Below are 25709 nucleotides of genomic sequence, written 5' to 3'. Positions count from 1 at the left end.
GGTCAATAACTGCCATGTTCCATCTCAGAGGTAGTGGTATTTTGGTGTTATGGTGCCTGTCTTTGTGTGTGTTGTCTATAAATCACTCTTGCATTTCTTAGAACAGAAAATTATTTTTGAATGCAAAGATAAAACCATCATTAAAACACAAGGATGTCCAGGCCACCTACCTAGAGAACATATACAATGCTACAAAACTACTTCTCCCTTTCCACTCTCTTTCCCTCTCAACCTGCATGAAATTACTAAGGCAGAAAGGAGAGAATTTGTCCTGAATTTTAAATAACATTCCATTTAAAAATGCTGGGGTTAACAGTGTCAGCAAGAAACTCTGCTTTGGTTTTCGGAGCTGAGGGAGAAATGCAGTCCAACTTACAAGGTGTAAAATAATAATAATAGTAAAAAAAAATTAAAGAAATCTAGTACTAAGCTATTCTCTTGAAAATCATTTGAAAAGGGCAAAGTATTGGAATTTGAGACAATAGGAAGAAAAATGATCTTGGTTTAGAAAGTCTGCTTGCATTCTAATGAGAGAGGCTATTCTTGGAAAAACAGGCACCTTTACTGCACTCTCTCAGTAGAAGATGGTACGTCAGGAATAGATATCATATTCCCTCTGAGTTCTTCATGTTGGACAGACAAAAATTATAGCCATTGACTGTAGTGAACGGAGCTACCTCCATAAAACAAGTCTATTAGAGCTGAAACTGGCTTTCCTCTTTCAAAAGTATTGTGAAGAATTTGAAATGTTTTCCTCTCTTGAATTAAGACAAGAAGCTGACATCTTTAAAACCTTTGCAAACCTATAATCTGAAGAAATATTTCACTTTGAAAAATTGCAAGTGTTTTCATCTGGTATTTGAACAGCTCCCTCCCCTCCATAATTAAATAGTTAAAAGGTAGCATAACTCTTTGTATATTGTAAAATTACAAGATTAATAATTCTGCACCAATTTAAAAATGGAAAGTCATCCTGAACTGGAAAATTGGCATTTTTCAGAGAAAATGTCAGAACAAAATGTTTTGACAACTCTGAAACTTAAAAAATATGGAGTTGAGGAGCAAGTCAAAATTGTTTTCCAGCTTGCAAAGTTCTACTATCCTAAAATAAAATGTTTTGGTAACAAAACAAAACAAAATAAAAACAAAAAACCACCTGTTCTAGAGCTGGTTGTGATTTCTATGTGCTCCTCAGTGACACCCAGGCTTATCAGATAATCTGAAGACCTCCTTCCTTACGTAGGAGGTATTTACAAGACTATCTTCATCCACATCTTCCTTCTGATTTCCTGTATTTGGTTGTGGATGGGTCAGTCTGAGAAATGCTTCCAGCAAAGAATAAACCAATCCTACTACTGGGAACATCCACCTTCACATCTACTTTTCATATCAGACCTGATGCTCCCTCATCTTGAGTACAAGCTTGGATACCACATGGTTCCTTCCCACAGACCCTCAGAGCACTGCTTCTCACCCCTGTAACCTCACTGCTGTGCCAGTGGTCCTTCGGACAGATGCATGGTCTGCAGGGTCTGGAGATGGGAGGATTTCTTCCTCTTCAGTGCATTGCTCTCTAGTTAAGGTGGGCCTTGACCACAAATAAAGTGATGTCAGGAACCTCCAAGAATGTTTGGAGCTGTGCACTTGGATTTTGTCTTGCTCTGGTTGCTCATGGCATAACCACAGATCCTCCCCATCCTTTCTCTCCACCTTGCCTTAGCAATAGGAGCTACACAGAAAGATCTTTCCCACAAACTTGTGCATCTCTCCCTGTAGATTAGTCAAAGGTGCAGATAAAGAGGGCTGAATGACTGAGTAAGGCTGCAAATGAACTCCCATTAGCTCTTGCTGTATATCTCTGGTGGAGGGGTTTGGTAAACAGTTAGCACTTATCTCTCTGCTCAGCATTTAGCTGATTTCCATAATGAGCTCCATTGAACTGAGAGGCCTCGAGGTGTCCCAAGGCTTCTGAGACGCAATGTGTTCTCTAAATCTGATTTATGTAAAGGTGAAGGCAATTGTGTTAACAAAGGAGAGGAACACGATCAACATGCAGTCTGCAGCGGCTGGAAGACAGCAGTGTCTGTGGCTGGCTCTCTCTGAGTGGGATGTGACAGCGGCTAGCCGCAGGCTGGGGCGGCGTTGAGATGCAGCCTTGGAAAACGCAGCCGGGAGGAAGACTGCATGTGTTTTATTTATTATTATCTTCATATTTTTTCTCTCTCCCCCTTCAGAACAGAGAAAAGCCGCAGCTCTGAGCCATGCAGCATCCATCTTAGAGGCGAGCGGAGGTGAGCCAGCGCAGGGTAAGCCCATTGATCGCGCAGTCCCCGCTGAGTCCCGGCGCTCGGTTCCAGGCTCAGCCCTATCTCCGCCTGGCAGGTTCGGCTGCAGAAACCTCGCTGTGGGCCTGAGCGCAATCTCAATTCCTCCTGCTCAGTCAGGCACAAAAGCCTGCAGACTCCAGCAGTCCCTTTTGTGGGCTGGAGTCTATCTGTCACAGCCATGAACAAAGAAAAGAACATTTGTACAGGTTTTTACAAAATCACTTATTTCTTTGCATCACCTCCGTGGGCCCCTGTTTCCATCCAGTGGCAACGGGCTCCATGTTTACAACCAGAGAGCCTTTCCAAGGTCACGTTCATCAGCAGTTACTTGGAGTCAGCTCTGAGATAGGTGCTCAGGAGCTTTGGGCCACAGTTTAGAGAAAACTATTAAACTACAAAATAATGTCACAAAGGAGAAAGTGGAAATCTTCTCATGTGATGGAATAGAAAAATTAAGGCTTGGGGGAAAAAAAAATGCAGGAAAAAGATGCTATCATTGGGAATAATTCTACTTTACATGTAATGGGAACTATATGACTCAGTGGAGCTTTTGCATGGCTGGATGCTTTAAGCAAGGATAATCATAAAGAGAACTGAGTAGAACATGAAGAAAAAAAAGGATCAAATACATATTTTTCTCATGGTAAATTAAGAGAAGATTGTAGGAGTGGAAATTCAGATGAGGCAAACGCAGTGGAATACCGTCATGACAGAACTAGCCAGCTGCCTCTGCTTTAATCCCTGCTTGCAGGGTGGAGATGACAATATGAGCATGTCTGTCTCTCAAGGAAAAGAGAGGTGTTTTTCTGCTAGTTTGCATTTAATTGTGTATTTTGCAGTTTCTTATAACAGCAGCTATTCTGCTAAACTTGTTTTAATATGCAACAAACACTAACCATATAAACAACACATCGGTCCTAAACCCTTATTATAATTCCCAGAACCACTTGCAAGCTTTCTGAAACCCATTATTATAATTATAATCAAGAATCACAGGACACTGTGATTTGTGCCAAAAATATATATACACTAAATTGTTTGTACAGGCCACAGAAAGGGACCGAGATAGAGAGAGATGCAGCTTCCATGCTGCTCAATTCAGGAGCAGTAACTCCTACCCCATTTATTTTTTTCTCCTTCGTTTTCCAATTTAACTTGTGGCTGCTGAGATCCGGGCTAATATTTGCTTTGTCCTCTATGCTCTCCTGTGGCCTTAATGCAGGGAACCTTGAGCTCTGCCTGTGTCTCCCGTGCCTCCACCTGCCCCAGGTGGGGCTCCCACCAGATCCCAAGCCGTGCCCTGGGTGAGGATCTGGGGTGCTGCAAGATGCAGTGCTCCGAGCACTGTGCTCATGGCAGAGGCTAGGAGCATCATGCTTCAGGGATGGCTGCAACAATGTTCAGCAGATGCAAAATGCAGGCAAACTTGGTGGGAAAAGCAAATGCAGCATGGAGCTTAGTTTTATTAGTCTTTTGCACACAGTTCCTCCCTCTTGAAACACTTTGTAATCAAAAGACACTGGAGTGGACTATTTTGAGCCCTGATTCTTCACACTAAGAGGTAATGCTGATTAAGTTGTGCCAGCACAAGGCACTGATACCGATATTCTTTCTGAGGACTGTCTCAGAGAAATACGAGTCCTGATTCTGAATTTACGTTAGAAAATGTGGGAAGTGACATCCCCGGGGTCAAGCTGCTGCCTGGGCACTGGAACAGATTTAATCTTCTCAGGTCTGTGCTTTGAGCAAACAGTTCTTCAGGGTTTCTTTTATGTATGCGTGTATACACATTTATATGTGCATGCATATATGTGCATGTGTGCACACTTATGCATTTATATACATTTATATAGGCATCAGAATGTGCACAGAGAAGATGGTGAAGCAGAGTACTCCACATGTGCTGAGGTAAGAGCAATGGTGTGCCAAATTTTTGCATTAGCAGAACCTCTGCCTATGCACGAGCCACCTCTGAGCACTTCAGGGCAAATAGTCTTTTAGAAGAGAAACCCTTAAGCTCAACATATTGTTTTCAGCCCAGAAACTGAGTGCAAAGGAGATATGGACAGATGCTGGAGCCAGGAATAGAAGCACCTTTCTGGTTCTACGGCAGTCTTTCTCCCAGGGACATGTTAACCAAGAGAGCTGCATCAGAGTCAGGTTATTGGTGGTCTCCCAGATGTTAGGAAGAGTTTTGACCCTGTGGTTGTACAGTCTGTACACTGAGAAACTGGGAGTAACCTATCACCAGGGTCAGGCCTGATCGCCAGGGAATGAGTACCAGTTAAGGTAACCATACTGAGGAGCACTGGTGGTCTTTAAATTCCTGTTGCTACAGTATGTCGTCAGATTCACTCGTAAGAGAAGACATGAGGACTCTGGCACATAACATTAGCTGAATTGCATCTCTTTTTCAGAACCAGCCAGAATGTGAAGTTATTTATTTCCTTAAAATGGTTGTTAAGAGATAGCTCGGCTCAGATTAGAAGACCATTTACACCCAAGGGTGTCTCAAAAGACACTGCAGAGGACAGAAAACAAGACAAGGCAGTCTGAGATCCCAGGGTACAGTAAATCACATCAGAGTTTTACATTTCTTCTCTCCAAATCTGTAAAGTAACACAGAAATCCATTGGCTCTTGAGGTTTCACTGGAGCCAGGCTGAATTACGCCAGCTGAGGATTTGGCTTTGTATGTTTAATGGTCACTGCCAACTAAAATTTGCACATGAAAAAAAAAAAAAAAAAAAAAAAAAAAAAAGCCCAGGCTGAATCTGAGCCAAGATGACCAAAAAGGTCATGAAGCTTTTAGAATTATTAACTCCTATTAGTATAATAATCCTTTTTATGACACCATAAAATTACATGGTGCCTTTCAGGACATAGATAAACTACATTCCCTGTGCGGAAGGGCCACCTCTCTCACAAAATGCATAGAATTGCCTATGTCTGTAAACCTCTGCCCTTCGTCCTCTCCAACCTCGGGACCTTATCTGTTGATTAAACCTTCTATGAGGAGAGTCCTTTAGCTCTGCAGCCTTGAATCTCCTCTCCACAGCTCCACCACAAAGGCTTCAAGGGATGTAGAGAGATCATACGTTCTTTCTGGTTTTAGTAGAATAAAAGTCTACTAAAAGTGGAAAAATTTACATTTCCTTTGTTGCACCTTTGGGCTACAACTGCTGCTTCTCTGTTCTACAGGGATGTGTGGGGTGTGGTGGTAGGATAGAAGTGGGCTCGTTCTGGGAAATTAGGACAGAGAACATTTTTGCACCTTGTTTTCCCATGAGGTGACTAGCTGATCTGAGGGATGCTGCAGAAAAATGGCATCAAGCTTATAATATCACAAAAATAGTGAGATTTTTCTACAGTCCCAAATTCTAGTGACTACAAGGAGGTTTGTAGGGTTGGAGTGGGTTAGAAAATCTCTTGAGGATGACAAAGAGAGTTGTGCCAGAGTATTTTATTGCTGGACAAACATAAAATGCACCTTCTAGGCAAGTGGCTCTTACCCACATACTGAACTCTGGAAGTCTTTAGAAATAAGACTTTTTCTTTCTTTCTTTCTTTTTTCTTTTTTTTTTTTTTTTTTTTTTTTTCCCCTCTAATCTTAAGAGGTAGACACAGATGGCATAGAAAGTGGAGTTTGTGTTAAAAATGACTAATCAATTCACTGAACATTAAAAATGAACCTGGAAAAGCATTAAAGTTTCCAGAGACCCAACCAGTCTATTTTTGCTGCTCTTGTGAGCTGTGTGAATAGAAAACATCTACTGATGTGCAGTCCTGCTGAGTCAGTGTGTGGGGGTCATATGATGTAATATGTAACCATTTGGTGAGAAATTCAGGCTAAAACTGGTTGATTTTTATTGTTGTTCTTATATATTTCATATCAAAATCATTACTTGAACATTGACTTCTGGGAAATTAATCTCTGTTTATGGAGACTTGTCAAGATTTTTGGATTACAAGCTAAAAACTTAGTTTGTGATGCAGAGGAGGAATGGAAAACAAAATTAATTTTCCATGAAATAGTTAAGAATATCCTAGCTTAAAACTACTAGTTACACACTTGCAGTATTTCCCCCCCCCCCCCCCCCCCGAAAACTCTTTTGCTTCTGATAATGTTAAAAAAAATGCCTTTTAATTCTTTGTTTCTTATCCCCTTCCTACCTACTCCCCATCATACTGATTTTATTCTGTATGGCAGATATTACTTGTTTCAATTTTTTAAAAAATCCAGTGGTTTAAAAACATAGAAAATAAAAATCTCAATTTGGCCAGGAATGCTGCTAAAGCAATAGCAATGATCCCACTATTGACTGACACACACTTACAGGCCTTGACATTGTCACATACTGAATGCTGAAATCTCAGATTCTGGCTGATACTGAAGTACAAGAAAAGGGGGTCTCATTGGCTTGGATTTTCTACCAACAGCTGAAAAGAAAAAAATAAATCAGTATGTGCTTAATGAAGATGAATAGATCCAGCGAAAATGAAATTTTCGTGTTTCTAGGGGTTTTAAAACAACACTGAGTAAAATCCTCCTAATAGCATAATTAAAAAAAATAGCATGTGGATATCAAATTAATCTGGGTTGTCATTGCATTGACTTCAATGGGCTTTGGGAGGGAGGGTTAACTTCAGGGAGAAGTCCTGTGTAAGGACCAATGTCAGTGGAAAGTGACCCTCAAAAACTGTGTTGGTTCTTGTGTGGGGTGAAAGCATCGTCACTCTGTAATCTCTTCTCCCACTGCACATATTGAGGGCAGGATGTTCAGCCACACAGCGAGGGAGCATTATGGGGACAGCATGTGCTGCAGGTGTACGGGACAACCTGGGCTGCAGGAGGTTCAGGAGGTATTGGAGCAGATTTGACTGCTCTGGTCACGGATTTTCCTAAAATATGGGCTATACAGAGTGATCTGTATGTCTTCTGCCTGCTCCAGGCATAACTGTAGGACAATGGAAAAGAGGAGCTGAATGTGCATGGAGGCAGATTTCTTATGAGCAAAAGCAAGTGGCAAGAACACAGGCTGCTTGGGTTCTGCCCCTTCACTCTGCCTTTGGTTTGTTGTGTAAAGATGTGGAAATCGCTTGATTTCAAAGTCCCTGTCTATATAACTGGGAATTAGACACTTGGTTCCACTTTTTGACATCTCTGGATTACAGGATCTTGTTGTGTCTTTGTTGTTGTTTTGGTCAACATGATAATCTCTCCACCTTCAGTTCAGAAGTGCAACCATTCTGCTGGACCAGAGACAGGACAGTATTTCTGCTGTAGAGTACTCTGCTCTAAATATTCCAGAAGAAAAATATATATTTTTTTCAATCAGATTTTCTTCTCTAACTGTGAAGTTGGAGTTCCAGCTAGTTGTCATACACCAGTACTTCGAAGATCTGAGGAGAGGAGCCCAGGTGTGTGCCGTGCTGAGATCACTTCCAGGTCCAAGGTGGAGTGTAGGTAAACAAGGCGGCAGTGAGATCCTGTTGCAGAAATTTGGGATCCAAACTCCCAGGTAGCTGGGAAGCTGCACAAATACAACTCCCAATCTCTGCAGCACACACTGTCTAGCTCAGTGAGTAGAGGGAGCTGGAGAATAGAGCTGAGACCATCTCTGGGTGTGGTTTGATCCAGTTTCTGGCAGCAGTTAGTTCTTGAAGAGCCTCTCCATCTTCCTGAAGGATTGTCCTAGAGAAAGCAGTTCTTGCTGTTGCCTGACAGAGCAAGTTGTATAAGGTCAAGCTCACAAGATATATGGCAGCGTGAGGGGGGGCTCAGCTTCCATAGTGTTATGGCACAAGGAACCATTCTTCCATTACAGGGAGATCTATAAGGAATCACTGTCATTAATGAACTCCATTAAATGCAATACATGTGGGAAAAATTGCAGTTTGATTTAGTTTAGCAACATGGAGATATTGGCAAGATAATCACATAAAAGTGACACCTTTTATGGCCAAGCTCTTTGATTTTATGTCAGTGAGTTTCAATTTCACATTTTTATGTTCATATATAGGTCCTTGTTCTAATGTATGCATTAGCTGGCATAAAGGTTAAATAGATTGTTTTAGCATTTTGGGATACAGATTGTGGATATGCACAAATCTTCAATGAGCTGCATGAGTTATTTTGGGTAGGTAAGGACTGTGAGAAGGGAGCAGGAATTACTCATTTGACTGGGTCCCATCTTTTTTTTTTTTTTTTAAAAAAAAGGAAAAGGAACAATCAGGAAAAAGAAAAAAAAAAGGTATTATATATGTGCAATGTGCTTTGAAAAGCAGACCTTCAGGCTTCCCAAGTACTGTCAGAAGGAGCAGATGGTGTGGGTCACCCTGCTTCATGAAATGCTTCAAATCTGAATATTTATTTTTAAATGAAAAAAAAAAAAAAAAAATCCATTCCTTGTGAGGCAGATTGTGATCTCCCTTACATCAGCAAAACTGTCTGAAGAAGGGATTGACACTGGATTGATACAGAGAGTCACAGAATACTGGAGCAGCTGAGACCATAACCTGACCCCCTGTGGAGAAAGCCAGTCTCAAGGTCTGGCTCCATGGTTAAGCAGCTAAAACTCCTGTTTTGTTCCAGTGTTTCCAACAATATCATTGTTAAATAAATAAATAAATAAATGGATGAATCCTACTTAAGAAGGTACTCAGCGTAGCTGCTGAGTCTCCTGTAATAGGTACAGGTAATTAGGAATAACTTCATTGGTGTCTATTTGAGATTTCTAAAAACATTTCAGGTTTCCCTGTAGCGTGAAGCAGCTGACAGGAGTTTGCTGTCATAGACCTTCCTGATAGACACTATTCCTTTTCATCATATTTAGCCTGGGCCAAGCAGATACCTGGCTGAAGTCATATTTCAAAATTTCTTAAATCACCTTGGTACATTTAATCCCTCAATTCATCTTTTCTTTATATGTCCCTAGTCCCTCTTCCCCCCTCCTCCCCATCTCCTTGCTCTTTACTGAGAGGTCTTTGAAAGACTAATATTACAAGTCTGGATTCCAATAGATATATATATATATTATCACCTTTTCTGCTTTTTAGCTACATCTGAAAATCTTTTGCCACTATCGGTCCCAGATTCTGGATAGATTACTCTTCAGTTCATGAAGGGAATTCAAGTTGTCTCTTTAAATCTTTCTCCTCTCCCCTACCTCACATGCTTCCAACACCTCTCTGTCTTTTCATTTCACCTCATTTAAATATTCAGCCCAATTTCAAAGCTTAATAATGATGAATAAGATTGAGATTAGGATTTAATAAGAGTGTTAAGGAAAGATCTGTCATTCCGATGGCTGTAGGTCTTGGCTGAAATTGAATTGGCATCCAGCCTTTGAGCATTCATGGAGTGAGTCTGCCTGCTAGTTCCTGTAAAGGTTTTCTTCAGGAGAACAGGAAAGGTTTTCTATACTCAGCCCTGGTAAGGTGACTTGCTGCCTAGCTAATACTCTCCTCACAATCCTCTTTCTTGGCTAAAGGTCTCTTGAATCAGTGGGATCTCCACATGGACTGAGGTCTTCTTAGGCACGAGGTCTTGACTCTCTCCACTAGTGCACTGCACACCCAGCTATGACTTGAACAGCTGAATCAGTGCTTTTCTAGGATTTACATTCCTATCTTAGCACGGAGAAGAATCTCAGTGACAAAGCCTAAATCTATAACTACATTCAGTAAGACTGAGTCTGGTGTTGTAGCTTGGTCTGTGGGGAGGTGTAGCCATCAGATCAAAGCTCCAGGACGATGCATGTGTGATGGGTGCACTAAATTCCATTACTGCATTACAGACATCCATTAATACCATTAACTACATGCAGGATGAGCTGAGTGGGAGGTACTGCTGGGAGCTGCATATTAGGATCTGCAAATGGTGAGCTGAGCTAAGCAAAAGCTGGACCTGCATGTCCAGGAGTAACTTGGTGCCCAAGCAAAATGCTGAGACCTAAGAACACACATCCCAATGTGCTAATGTGCTAATGTAGTAAAGAGTGGTATTGAGGGAATGGGAGGATGCCAGGATTTCTCTGAGAAACTGCTTCCAAACTGAGTAAATTTTCTGTGCCCTTAGTAGAAGAGTCTGGCCACAGAAAGCCATTTACACTTTCTCTTAAGATAGATGGTTGGTTGTGTGTTCCCACAGCAAATCTCATGTTTGAGATCCCCCGAAAAGCACCCTGAAAACTTTGGTGCCTCTTTCTTCCCAAGGAGAAACCTTACGGATTGTGCAACCGATCTAATTTAAACACTTGTAAAATGTCTACAATGTCTGTTGTGCTTGGGCTCAAGATGCTGCACTAGTAACGGCGGCTCAAACTGTTTTGACAAGGGCTTGCTGAAGTGCCTGTTTGCCTTGTACACACAAGGCCCAAAGAGGCTTAAGGCTTCTAAAGTTTTAGGGACAGATTCCTGGTGGAAGAAAGCTGCTGAAGCTCTTTAGAAACCAGGGGACTTGCACCACTTTACTCCAGGCAAGGGTGTGGACCTTAGGGGTGCCCTAACTGCTGAAATTGCTCTGCAGTTTTAGGGAGTTTACAGTAAGCCTCTTAAACTGCTCTAAGGGCTTACAGTATCTTAAGCTTCTTAAATTATATTAAAAAAAAAAAAAAAAAAACTTACAGTATTTTGGCAGAATCTACAGTTTGGAAGGATTCAAGGTTAGAAAAAAAATCAAACTTGTCTTGTTTGACAGATATTATTGGGGATTAAATGTTTGATAAAATATTGTTTAAATAATTTTAAACTTTTAAATTATAAACTTACATATTTTGCCAGCACACATTAAAGTACTTGCTCGTGAACATATATAAATATATATAATAATAATAATAAACTGGAGGAAAATTATATAATTTGTAAACTCATAATTTCAGGTTTTATGTGTTATTAATTTTGCAACTACTCATCCAATTTTCTTCAAGCTTAAGCTAATTTTTATGTCACAACTATCTCTCCAAAATAAGACAGCTCAACATGGCCATCCTGCTCTACTACTGAGAAATCAGAGTAAATTTCCTGGTCAGAATGTATGAGGAAAGTACATTTTTTTCCAAACTTAAATAATTCAAAGAGGGATCTGCTGGCATTCCTGAAAATTAAATAACGAACAACAACAAAAAAGCCCTTTAGGCTGAGACCAAATTGAATAGTTTTCTTCATGCACAATTGAAAGGAGAGATTAAAAGAAAGAAATTGGAAACTTAATGTGACTACAGAGATGGTAATATGCCTACCCTCTCAAACTCATTAGCTACTAAATTTTAGTGATTCTTTGGGCATGATGATTTTTGTGACACATGACAAATATATCAGTCTTTTCTGTGTTTTGTTGTTATTCAAGCACTTTTAGAATATATTGGTAAAAGTGCTGCGTAACTGCCCTTACGTGCAGGCACACACAGAGTGGAATTTCTGCTTTCCTTCAAACTTCCATAATAAACTGCATCTCTCTTCTTCCCCATCTGCCTGTCATAAAAGTGTTTGAAGAAGAGGCATCAAGTCTTTCCCATGGAAATCTTGTGCCTCCTACAAGAAGGAGCTCTGGTTTTAACAGCACTGGTGTGATGTCTGGAGTCTGTCCACATGAACAAATGCGCACCATATGTGGTTGACAGCCACTTCTTTCTATTCCGGCAAAGCCAATTGATTTGAGTACACCAATTTTATATTGGCCTGTTGGGAGCCATCAGACGGTCCTTGATTTTGACAACTCAATCAGCAAGCAGGTTATGTTCCTACAGGGCAAAGGATAAAGTAGCTACTAACTTAAATCTTTAAGTGGAACTTGCACCAGACACAAGCTGAATCTTTTCTGAACCTTGATACACTGATTAATTTTTTTTTAAAACAAACACCTTCTGATTGTTTTGCAGCCTAGTGTTCAGTTATAGGAGTTGTCAACATGGTCAAAACCAGAAAGAGTCCTGGAAATTCAGTGTTCAAACAAACCTAGAAACTTGTTTGCCAAAAGAGAATGTGAATCTATCTCACCACTATTCTCTGTTTTCAGAGGAAAGGTGGAGGCAAGTTTCCTGGTGCTGCTTGAAACTTCAATATTCCAGTTTAGTTCCATGGACCAGAGAAGTTGTGTTATTTTTTGGCTGAAGCATCCGAAAGCCCAAGGGCTGCTGGTCAGTTAGCTGAACCTCTAAATGATTTGCCTTTGAAAAGTTCCTCTTTATGCCACACAGAAGAAAAGCCTGCATACAGATATAGTTCTTATATCCAAGCATTTTATTTTTTATTTTTTAATTATTTTGTGTTGTCTTTTCAGACTTGTGACACTTGTTGCATTCTTGCACTTTTGCTCTTCTTGCATATCCCTTTGGTGGATTCAGAGCCTTACAAAGTCTTTGCTGTGGCTGAAAGTCAGGGGAACATTACAAGCTCTGGACATCACTTACAGGGTTCTTATGATGCATTCTTGGTTGATTTTCTGCATTATTTCCACTTAGATCCCTGCAGCCAGGTCTTCCCTATGCATCTTGCAAGCCTCAGCACCCTCTCTAAGCACTTTTTTTTTGATTGCTTCATTACTCATCTATGACTGAAAATAACAGTAATTATGGGGGGAGAAGGGGAATTGTTTTGTGTTTATCATTATTATTTTGTGGATATTTTTGTAACATCTTTTAGAGATTAAGTTCAATTAGGAAACAGATGGCACCAAAATATCGTCAAACATTTCTGATGGGCAGCAAATTACTGACTTAATTATGTAAATAATTAAAATTTATATTTACACCTGATCATCCAAATGAGGGTGAAAATACGAATTTCAGGGCTTGTTATGATTGCTGGCTGGGTGTCAACCTGTGAGCAAGCCACTTCATTTTTTCAGCTTCAGATGTCTTTCTTAGATCCTGGAACAGTATAAAAAAAAAAAAAAAAAAAAAAAAGGAAAAAGGAGAAAGAAAGAATGTGTGAAGACTCCCAACTAAGTTTCTACCATGAAGGCATTCTCCTGTCTTTAAAAGGAATATTTGTGTTGGATGAGGGGATGTTGTCGTTATTAGCATGCTTACTGCAGTGACATCCAGAGGTACCAGATCAGATCGAGCTGGCCTTGTGCGAGAGGTTATACAGAGATATTGTGAGAGATGGTTCTTGCACTGAAGAGCTTATAGGGCAAATAAACAGGGCTGACAAGTAGTAAAAAAATAAAAAGAAAAGAAAAAAAAAAAGAGAGACTGAGAGGGAATCAGGCAGTTTTATTAACTTCTGTATTACAGATGCAGAACTGAGGCACAGAAAGATAAAATGTGTGATTCTCATTTGCACTAAATTTGCTTTCCACTACCCTGGCAGCATAAACGGGCCATGAAGTGGGTATATATTATATTTACACTCACTTTTCACTTCTCCTGTGATGTTAAAATGCATCAGCATTAGTGAATATCAAACCCAATATGATTTCTCTAAGATCACAGAGGAAATCGATGCCATTGAACCCACATTTCCTTAGTGCCACTTCAATGCCTTATTTACCTGATATTTTTTCACCCTTTCCTGGGCTGTAATCTTGTATGCACAGCTATACTTAATGCTATTGTTCCTCCTGGGGTTATTAAAACCTTTCTAAAGAACTGCTTTTCTGAGAACCCACAAGGAACCGGGAAAATGAGTCAACTTTTCCTTGTCTTTTTACCTTAGTTTCCCTCCCTAGACCATAATGGAGATGGAACTGGGAAAGCTGTGAGGTGCTGCTGTAGATTAGCAAGCTGACTTCTAACTTCGCAGTTTTCTAGTTGTCACTCCTCAGGTGTGAAGACTCTTGTGAGGTCTTTTGTTCTCCATGATGAAGCTGCTAAAAGCCTTCAGGAACAACAGTTTGTGTTGTCTCCATTATTCTATTACTAGCAAAGATAAGCCACTGGGGGGTTCAATTTGCCTTCAAAACCCTAACCCACCTCCATTTTTATGGGTATGCTTGCGGACACGGGTATGCTTCATTTAACCTGCCCCAGGGGGTAAAACCCTGGGAGTAACACAGATATAGTCCCATGGTTCTGATTCTGTGCCATCTTTGAAGGTCAAAATGGAGCTGTTGTGGTCCTCCATATCTTTTATGTTGTGGGTTCTGCAATATTAAGACTTTTATCTTAGCCCTATTTTATCAGCTCTGTTCTTCCATCCCTAATTTGGAGCCATTGGGGTTGGTGAGGGGAGAGGTGATAGGGAAGTCAGACAAATGCTTCTATTGATAGCCCTGTAATAAAAAGAGCTTTACTTTCCCTTCTGCAGATAGCAGTCAAAGGAGCTTTGCTTTTGATAAAATTAACCTTGGAGCCAGAAACAACAGAAGCTGCTATGATTTCATCAGCCCTTCTATCTGAGGAGACATGATCACTTACTAGCAATGAAAAGGGGCATGTCGCCTGCACAGACAACTAATGTAATAGGGTGAATTCTTCCCCTCAGTTCAGTGCAGTGGATCCCACCTCTAACAGTCTCTGTACAGTTTCCAAGCCTTGTCCTACCACAGGGATGGAGAGAGAAGAAGAAAAACATGATATTCATGTTGGATCATCAGAGATAATAAAAGCTGTGCATAGACCAGGTAACTCCCATTTCCATCTTCATGTGGACATGCTTAGACCTCATCTTGGCCCTCTACTCTCAACGCATTTGCTTTGCATGACATCTTTAACAAGACATTTGCTTGAAATCTGTGCACAGCTTAAAGCTACCCATGTGCTGAATTGTTAATTTGGTTCAGGGTCCAAAGGAATATTTGCCCAGGAGGACACTGCTTGGAGAGAAACTGGAAAGGTGATAGCCTTGTCTCTCTGACCATCCTCAGCACTGCTTGGAAGCCAGGGATGAATCTGCCTTCTCAATCTTGAAGCCATAGTGTTATCACAAGCTGATTTTACAGTTTAAGTGCTCCCCCAACCAGCCATTTATCAAATGTTTCCAAGCTCTAAATTCCTTATTTAATGTGTTAGTAACCACTTCGAAAAAGTACCTGTGCCCCATAATACTGAAGTACTTCACCATAAAATATAATGATTATGATTATGATCTGCATAAGCAAAGGCCATTGCTTGGTCTATGGTGATAGTATAAAGGGATTTGCCATACTTCTCCCTCCACTCAGAAATGTTCTTCTGTGCACCCAGAGCTGTTAACGCCACTCTAAGCTGTCACCACATGTGACTAAAATGACTCATAGACACAGATGTTATTCAAAGGCAGAAATAAAGCCTATTAATTCTTTTGAAGGCTGCTTCCCCATGTAGCCTGAAGACCATGCCTGCGTAGAGCATTGGTGCTGGACTGAAAACAGGATGCTCCTCAGGGCTGAGCTGGGCTCTGGGGGCTGTGGCACTTACAGAAAACTGTTAGGAAGGGCAGTGCTCCATGGTGTGCTCCTCTTTCCCTGCTGCCTCCTCCTCCTGGGACTGCTGCGGAGGCTTTTTGCAGTCTGTGTGTATGTAAGCTATGGAAACATCAACCAGACTGCTAGCTTCTGAGCCAGTAGGTGTACTGCGATATGTTAGAACTCATGCTGTAGGGTGTAATGTTTGGTCAGGCTAAGGGCTGTGCTCAGGGCCTTGCTGTCTCAGTGGACAGTGAGTTTAGATTGAGAAGGACAGCACACATTGTGCACCAGGGTGGCAGGAGAACCTGTGCAGTGTTTCTTTAACCTGTGCTTCTAAATGCCCATGTGCAACGGGCTCTCATCTAAGAAAGTTTTAGTGGAAGAAGCAGAGTCCAAGCAGAGTCATCAGCAGACAGAACAGGTCCCTGTTCCTGCTCAGCCTTGTCAGAAAACCTCCATCATCCCTCTGCCCTGGACAGATCCCACCATGCAAACCTAGCTAGCAGAAAAGGTTTGTCTGCTCCAAATTTGTGGGTCTCCTTTATCACCCATGACTACATACGGCCTTTGAAAGGATGGACAAAATGTTAGTCATCCACCTAGAAACTGTCTTCTCCCCTCTTGCTTTCTGCTGGAGCAGAGGGATGAGAGGGGCATTTGTATTCCCTGGGGTGGGGAGCTCTACAAAGCACTGCTGGAGGAGGCTTCCAAAGGGCTTCCAGGGGAAATCTCTGCCAATCCACTGCACTGTTGATTAGCAGAGCAGTTTAAGCAGCTAAGGGTAATATATCCTCAGCAGACAGCTGTAAATGTTCATTGTCAATATGTACAAATAAATATTTCAGGTGAAATAGACAAAGACATAATGGCTCATGCCTTCGCTCAAATACAGTGTGGTATTTCCTGCTTTATTCTATCTTTGGTTTGTACATCGGTATAATACTGATACAGCCCTGAAAAAGGGGCATCAGGATGTAACTGGGGAATAAAACTCCTCTGATTTTTCCCCAGCTCTTCTGCCCTAGCCATGTTCTGCTGCATGGCAGCATTAACTGATGATGAGAGTTTATTCAGAAAAAAAGAGTTTCTACTTCTGCCCTGACCATATGACCTCAAGCAAGTGACATTTGCTCTTTGGCACTTTCTTTCTTCCCTCCTATTGCTTCTCTTTTCTGGATTTATTTACTTATTTATTTATTTTTAAAGTGCCATCCACTTCGGATGCATCCAAAAATAAAGCCATGTCCAGTGCCAGTGGCTTTAATCTTTTTTTTTTTTTTTTTTTTTTTTTTTTTTAAAATAGAAATTAGGGTTTTTAAGCCACACACAGCCAATTGCTTACCTATTTGGTTTTGTTGTGGATTGAATAATTAGTCCTACTAACTCAGCAGGGGGCGTTGGAGATTCTCAAATTCACTTCCATTTTTCTTGCTCATTTTCAAAGGGAAAAGAAAAAGCCTTTTTCTGTATGGGTGAAAAAATGTTAATATCTTATTTGGTGTTTTACTACACAATTGAGGATTGAAATATGCAGCCACTTCACTGGTTTTAGAATCAAAGCATTCCCTCGATTATGTAGTAGTGTGTGAGAGAATTGAAATTTCCACACGCCCATTCACATCCTAATTGATTCTTCTAACCATAATGCAATTTTTTCCCCCTGTATCTTTTGGACAAAGCATTTACAGTGATATTGTTTTGCTGTAAGCCCACACTGTTAAGTCGTTTGGAGTGAGCTGTTGGTTGGAGAAAATCAACAGCAGTAACATTGTGCTGCTTATAAGGTGGGTTCCTGGGAGAGCAACAGCCTGGCTGCAGCTGCCTGGGCTTCTGGGCTAGTCGGAGCTTGGAAAGACTTATGAAGTCCTCAGATACCACCTGGCCAAATCTTTTTAGAGCAGAAAAGATGTCATCTCCTAGAAAACCATGATATATGGCAGCCCTCCTTGTAGGGTAGCAGCACAGTATTTTTAGGTCTACCATTTACTCCTGAGACAACTCACGCCTCCCTAAAAATATCATGCTTGAAAACAGGTTTTCAGATAATCCACGTCTCAGGCAACTCACATTTAAATGTAAGATGCGCAAAATTGGAGGCAGAGGCAGGAATGGGCTAAAACATGGGAGCTTTTGGGAAAGAAGGAACAAACCATGGTATATCAGGGCTCAGGAAGCTGTCAAACAGAAGGGGCTCTGAAAGCAGAGTGCAGTCATGGTGCTCTCACTCATGCATAGCAGACTACAGCAAAATTGCACGGTTTTGGTTGGACAGTTGGTTTAATAGCTAACCTGCTGTTATGTGGTGAGAGTATATTTAAATGCAATAAGGTACTCTGGAAAAAGATTTTTGGTTATAGTTCTGACTATAGAAATGTTGAGTTATTCATTAGTTCAGGAACCAGCATCTCTTCTATTTATATACACACACCTGTATCTGTATCTTTCTATATATGAACTGCCTTGCAATGGGTTTGATAAAAAAATGCCTGAGTCAGTTGAAGATTTATTAGAGATGTTATGGAATTGTCCTGCTTTCTCTAAACTACTTGTGAGACTGTTATGATTTTCACCTATATTTAAACAGCTTGACTGAAATAAATATGGCCTGATTTTCACCCTGGATGTTTTCTGTGCACAGCACTGGTCTTTGATGCATACACAAGATAGTAATTAATTTGCAGTTTCATTCACTAAGAGAGACATGAAATGAGAATGTCTCTAGATAGATAGCAATTACTGTTTTACAGCACACCACAAGATTTTTAAACGGAATGCCATCCCTTTATACAAATTGTTTTCCTAAAGATCAGAGTTGGCCCTTCTACCCTGCTATCTCTTTCTCTGGAGTTTGCCTGGAAAATCTCTTGTGTGATGGGAAGAGGAGGGCCTTGCAGAACGACAATCTGTGTCTTGCTGCACTCAAAGCATTTGTAAACAACTCACAGTGTTTGCTCAGAGGTGTTTATTTATTTATTTATTTATTTATTTTAATCCTGCTGTATTTCTGATGAATGCAATGAAATGTGAGGGAAATGAAGGTCTCCTAAGTACATTTTAATTTAGATGAAAAATTATACATTATTATGGCATGCTGGTGGTTGTTCTGACATAATTGATCGGGAGGGCCATCCACAAAGAACAGCAGGAAAGCTTGACATTGAGGAGACTATGAAAACTGAATTAACCATTTAAAAGAGTGATGGAAAGCAGCTGGATCCAGTGGCCTGGACTGGAAAAGAGAAAAACTGAATTTTGGTTCCAGTCGTGCCACTCTCTAGGGGAATCACATGTTTTTTTTCTGTGCCTTTGTTTTCCCTCAAGAAAATAACAAGGGAGATTTTTATTATTTCTTGAAGTGGCAAATATGAGACAAACATTGGAGAGAGACTTTTTGCTTCACAGCATCTAAAACATCAGTAATAACTCAGATGGGGGAAAATTCAGCTCCCCTTGTTCCCTATTCCAGCACGGTACCGGGTTGTGCTGCATCCATCGTCTAATCCTCTACAGCTTCTTGTCCAGGCTGGGAGCTGGATGGGTGATTGCAGTCCTGCAGCCTGCCCCAGTGCAAAGGCTGGAGCTGATGGCTTGGGTATTGCTGATTCTGAATCTCTGGGAGATGATGTGGAGAATCTCTTTAGGTTGAGGGGGTCTTGTACGGCAGCTCTCCTCCCAGTGCTTTACCAGGTGGGCATTCATGATGTGGAAGTGGAAGGAAAGTGGAAGGAAAGGATTTTTATACAATTGAAAAAGTGCTCACGTAAAATAACGGAGATATCCCTAATTAGTTTTGTCTTTACATCTGAAAGAAACTCTTGTATCATTGGCTATGCAAATGTGTGAAGAGAATAGTCCTCATTTGATGCTGCAGGACAAAATACATTTCTCGTTGCTATAGCCCATAATCCATATAACCAGTTACACACCAAGGGACAGCGAGTAACGTGCTCTGTCCTGACCACAAGAAACAATCAACATATACCCTGAAACATAAGCTTTGATTATCTTTAGGCCATAATTCTGTTTACTTGGCTTATGTTTATGCTATATGTTTATATTACTACACTTTTAACCTCCACTACCAGATTACATGGCAAAAATGCAGCAAAACGTAATGAAAATGAAACAAATAGCCTGTCCAACCCCTCACCCACCATTACTTCTCAGAAGAACAGTTAGTGTGTTCCCTAAGGTTTTCCACACACTTATGACGAATGATTTTCCATCCTTCTCTAGGATTTTCTTTTTTTGTTTTTCACAGATGTAATTATAATTCTTTTCATCTTCCCTGGAGAGACCATCTTATGTTATAAAGATAGTGTGAAATGGGAGACCTTACATGAAATGTTATTATTGTTACAATGTCATCTGTGTTACTGTTAATTCCCATCCACAATGTGAAAGCAGCCCCTGGTATATTCTGCTCCTCAGGTTTTTAACCATGAAATAGCAGTGATGGAGAAATGAGTGAATGGACTGGTGTTGGCAACTCCCAAACTGCAGGGATTACGGATTGCAACAGGCACTCAGAAGACCAAGCTCATCTTTACAGTGTCTGGTTATTCCAAATGCCACCCAAAAGGACAAGGTAAAGGGAGTGGGAAGGGGAGAAGGGAGTGTGAAGGGGAGAACAGAGGGGAAAATACTTGTTCCAAATTATTGCAACCAGGACTTTGCATCCACTGTGGATTTTTACTGTGGGCACAAGATGCTTACTCCTGAGATCTCTGTAACTTGTAAATTTGCATATTTATTTATTTATTTATTTATTTATTTATTTTTACAGAAGCTTGTGTGTTTGTCCTCAGGTTCCTTGTGAGTTTTTCAGGATTTTTTCAGATCTCAATAGGGTTTAAAAACCCTCAGAAATGAATCTTCATAGGGTATTTTGAGAGAGCGGTGTCACTGATGTATCAGATATTGTTAGGAATTGCAGAGATAGAAGCAAAAGTGAAAAATAATGGGAACTTGAGAGAAAAAGCTAGCTTTGGGAAGAGTTTTGGGCAAGTCATTCAGATTACTTTGAACTGCCTTCCCTGTGCTGCTGAAACACTCAGTGCTTATCTGCCTGCAGGAAATCCTGCGATCCAGAGGATGCTGTGAAATCAAAATGTTTCTTCGAAGTGTTTGTTAGGACAGAGGGGGATATATCTCACCTGGAATTGTGTAATCCAAGGCAATAGTCAGCTTTGGCTTATTCAGATCCTTATGAAATTTTTGCCATAAACCTTTTCTGAGCTGAGTTACAGGATGCATTTCTCTGACTGCAATGGATTTATGCTATCTCCAGAGAACCAGCTGAAAGTTCACACCCTACATGGTCCTCTTAGGTAAGAAAAAGAGACAGCACTGAAGAATATATTTTGAGACAATTTTGAAGAGAGCATTACTGAGTTCTGCCTAGTGCAGGCATTAGTACCTGCTCAATGGGTCTCAAAGCAAGCCCTTAAGTCTGAAGGCAACTCCAGCAACCTTGTGTAAAAATGTCCCATCTTGACATGAAATGATGGGGTTTTCACACTGCTGCCATTAAAGAGGGCTGGCAAAAAGGCTATGTATGTCTTACATTGTCAGAATAAGACTCAAATGGTCTTTATCCGATGCATGAGATGTATGCTGCTTGCTCTTCCCTAGGCTAAATGTCATCCCCATGAGAACAAATGCTCTGCCTCACCTCTGCATTTTATAACTGAATGCATGTATAATAATTACTTCTTTCAGACTGCAAGTGCCCAGTTTCCTTAAGTTCTCCTCATCAACATTAGTCTCCTAAACCTTTTTATTTATGAGTTCCTATGAGCTGCCTTTCTGTTCCTCCACCCTGTTTTTTGAAATATAGATGTGTATAATAAAGCACTGAGCTCCAGCTGAACACACTCTTCCAATTAAAGCCCTACCAGAGCACAGCTGAGTGGAATAATTGCCTTTCTTGTTTTACATAGAATACTCTATTAGCAGTTTGATCTGGGACTCAGCATTCACCCAGAATATTTGGTCTTTTCTTATTTTTTTTCATCCCTCAGCAGCACATGAAAAGACAGGTGTAGGCTCTGCCAGGCCAAGTCTCTGAGACTCCAACAAGTTGTTGGTAACAGGCAATGTGGTCTATCTGTTTCATCTTTTCCATTCCTCTTGTTTTTTGGAGAATTTTGCATCTGCTTATTTTATTGCCTTTACATCTTTATGCCCACAGAATGTATATTCTTTTTTTTCCTTGAGCCTTCCACTTAGTTGCAGCATAATGTGTAATGCAGTGCAGAAGATGAAAGCTGTTATCTGATTTGAGTTTAATGTTTGAAAGTCCTCAAGCTGGTTTATCTAAAGATACTCCCTGTATAATTGTATACTTAGAATTCAGCTGCAGTGTAATAGGGCAAGTGCTCTGTGTTCTGTCTGGAATTACAGAAAAGATACTATTTATTTTTAAGCAAATAGGTATGGGAAAAAAAGGGAAAAATATTACAACATAGGAAAATGTATTCAACCAAGTGTCAGAAAAACTACCCTGGGGTTTGATGTATGACGGAATTAGATTGGATTTAAGGGCAGTGAATAGGAGGAGAATCAGCAGTCTGGAGAGATGAGGATTAAAATTCAACAGTAATAGAAAGACTTTAGGCAGCTCTAATCAAGGAATCAACCCTTTTGGGCTAGGTGCTGTACATAAATGTGGTACAAAGTTTCAAAGTGATCATGGGATTTAAGTCTAGCTCCTGTATGTATTTCCCCTTAGATGCATTTTAAAGCCACTTTATTAATATAATGAAAGCAAATTACTTAAATGATTTGACTGGTTTCAGAGGATCTAAGTCAATCAACTCTAAGCGGAATTGTCATTGTGCTAGTTCAGGATCTATTAATATGATCTTCAAATCTCAGCCTGAACCTACTGTTGCTATGAAAAGTATTTACAGCCTCCAGCTCAAATACACAGAGAAAACATGGCACAGAAGTAAAACAAATAAATCATAAAGACAAAGAAAGAGGAGAACGGAAGCTCCACTATGTCATTTTATTGGGGGAACTGAAACACAGGGAGATTAATGGTTTCATTTGAAGCTACAGCACAGTCTGTGACAGGATCAGGAACAGAATCCAGGTCTGTTGTTGAAAATTGGATTTTTGATGAAAAACTTCACGCACTCTCTAAAATTAGGAAAATTTCACCTCACCTCTGCAAGAAGTACCTTCCAAGAGAGGTGGGAACTTGGAGTCAGAGGGAAGTGGGCTTTGAGCTCACATCAGCTTCTCTCTGCCTGTTTCACTTCATAAAGGGACTCATTCCAGCTCTGAATTTGGCAGCTAGCTGATGAAGCCGATACCTGAGGGCCAAAGCCAGAGTGGCAAGCCAGGAGGTATTCCACAAAAAGTTTCTATGAAGAGAATTATATTAAACTGCTGTGAAATTTTATTTATTTTTACTAGAGAACATCGGACCTTATTCAAATGATTTTTTTTTTATTATTATTTTTTTTTCGAGATTTAACATCTGCATTGATTAAGACCACTTCTCACATAAAACTGTGAAAGTCTCTTAATTTCACACTGGTCAATACTGAACCACCATCTTATGAAGATTTTACTAGAGGGAAGGAAAAGAAAAGAAAAAAAAAAAAAAAAAAAAAAAACTTTTTCAATAAGACTTTTGCAGCAGTTCGCTGGCAGCCGTGAAATGTCCTGGGGTATAATTAAGAAAAAACCCTCCGTGACATTTTGGGGGGAAAATATATATTCAACTCTGCTCACACCGTTCCAGAAAGGAAATTAATTCTACATAAAATGGTAGCCTCCTTAGACTTAGTAATGAGAACAACTGTCTGCTACAGAAAGACTGAAATAACAATGAGCATTGGTGCTATTTTAATAGAGCTGCCTTGCTATTCTGTTCTGGAGACAGGGAAAAAAAAATGGGGAGGGGGCTGAAAAGCTCCTGAACGGAAGAAGCCACACAAACCTCCATGGCTGGCATAGATCTCTACAGCCCTCATGGCAGCCCATTTCCTGCAGACGCAAAGAACAGACGAAGATCTGCCAGAAGAACTGCCCCCTGCTAAATGCTGAGCTGCTCTACAGCCTCTGCCACCAAACCCTGCTCTTGTGCTCTCTCACACTGCGTCATCCTGCCTTCCTTTGCATCCTCATTACAAAAAAACCTTCACCTCTACTTTGCCACAGCCAGTGGACACTGAAACATGCCTGTGTACGTGGGCACCGACATGTCTACACACACATATTTGCTCTCAGTGAATATTCGCTTTTTTTTTTTTTTTTTTTTTTCTGCAGAAATCACTTGACTGCTGAATAGTCACTGGGATTTTTTCATACACTTCTGTTTTGCAGCAGCAAGGGCATAAAGGTGCCAATGGAAAATTGCTTTGGTACCTTGAACTGTAAATGATGCTGTTTTCATGATTCATCAAATCCGTCTGAAGCAGAGGTGGCATGTCAGCAGGGCTAGGCAAAGTTTAGAACATAATAGGGCCCAAGAGGTGAGAGACATGTCTTTCATTTCAGTGGAGCATCTTTGAAGTGACTGCTGGAAATAATTAGGTTCCTTGATTTCCATTGCCATTTGGTGTTCTTCACGCTAATCAGAGTAACTGCGCATTTGCATGAACTGGAGGGAATAGAAGTATTTCTTATTAGAAAGAGCCTCTAACAAAGATAAAGGTCTCCTGGCTTCAGAATCCAATGTCCCTGCAATTCTACACCACACTTCATATCTGGCAAAAAAAATGAGGTGAAAAATGTATATTTAATATTTATTAAAGAGCCTCAGATCTTTATAATCTTTAAACTTTGGTCCTGTTAAGTATTCCAAACTCTTTTTATTTATTAATAAACGTTTCATTCTGTCTCTTCCAAAACCTGAATGAAGCTCTTAGGTCACACTGCCTGTGAGATGAATCACAGAGGGGAAAATGAATAAAATCAGATTTCTAATCACTTTGAAGGATTCTTTAAGGACTTTAGGGGTCCAGTGTTTAAAGAAGGGAGTGGGAGTTGTGATGTTTGACCTTTCCCTTCCAAACTCAGCATTAATTTATAGTTCTTTTATGATCCTGAGCACATCAGCTTCACCTCTCTGTATCTCATTTTATCTATATGTAGAATTAGAAGAGCAAAAATATGACCCTATTTTACAAAGGTGTTACAGGTCTTAATAAATTTCTGATATTAAAGTGCTGGGAAAGCTTTGCTTTATAAAATACAGGGTATGTTTTCAAAAGAGCTCAGCTTTTATTTAGGCACCTCTGCAGGAACCTGGGCATTGAGGGCATCTTATGTCCCGAGTCTTTGCAAATATCAGGTTATGAGAATCACAGCATTCTCTGTAGGAAGATGAGCTTTTAAAGCAGTCCAGATTTTCCTTATATGCCAAAATTGAAAGCAACCTCCTTTGAAAATCTGTCCCTAATTTGAGAAAATTGAATGTAGGGGAATCCAGCCCCGAGATCACTTGATCTTCTGAGTGAAAATAACTTGAAAAGGGACTTTTCATAGGCCTTTAAGTATATGGAGGACTCCTGTTCTCACTGAGGACAGTGGGAGTTTGGCCATGGATTTCTAAGGAGCCAGGGTGTTGTCTGCATGGGGCATTTTACGGAACAAGTTTTAACACTGACACTAGATGAGAAAACTTGGTGAGAAAGAGAGGGTAAGTAACATTTTTCTTGACAGTTAATGAGGCCTCCCTTGCTTTTGATTTACTTATTTCCTTCATGTACATAACTCTTGCTGTCAATAATTGTTTCTGAAAGATGATACTAAATGTTCGTTTCAATTATTTAAAGCTAAGAGAAAAAAAAAAAGAAAAAAAAAAAACAGAGTGACTGAAGGATTGAAATTCTGCTCCTGGTATCTGCAGAATACATTGTTCTTGCCCATTTCTGATGTCCTCCTTGTTTGCCTTATTCCAGCCTTTCCTGTGGTGTGGAATTGTCCAACTAGGGCAAATTTTGCAATGTATTTTTATCCCATGAACCTCCTGTGGCTCCTTGGCTGTAGTCAGGGAACTAGTCCTGCTGTCTTCAGAGCAATCTGAATGAA

At 40.4% G+C, this 25709-nt stretch overlaps 1 long non-coding RNA gene across 1 annotated transcript in view; it reads left to right on the top strand.

Annotated features, from left to right (window-relative positions):
- The first annotated feature begins 2249 nt into the window (after positions 1-2249).
- LOC118175576 overlaps positions 2250-25709 on the top strand; it is a 56914-nt gene continuing 33454 nt past the window's right edge. The window contains exon 1 of the long non-coding RNA XR_004755027.1: positions 2250-2291. This is a non-coding gene — a long non-coding RNA (uncharacterized LOC118175576). The remainder of the gene's footprint in view (positions 2292-25709) is intronic.

This window comes from Oxyura jamaicensis, chromosome 17, assembly GCF_011077185.1.
Source record: "Oxyura jamaicensis isolate SHBP4307 breed ruddy duck chromosome 17, BPBGC_Ojam_1.0, whole genome shotgun sequence".
NCBI classification, from domain to species: domain Eukaryota; kingdom Metazoa; phylum Chordata; class Aves; order Anseriformes; family Anatidae; genus Oxyura; species Oxyura jamaicensis.
This window is presented reverse-complemented; position numbering and strand designations above follow the sequence as displayed.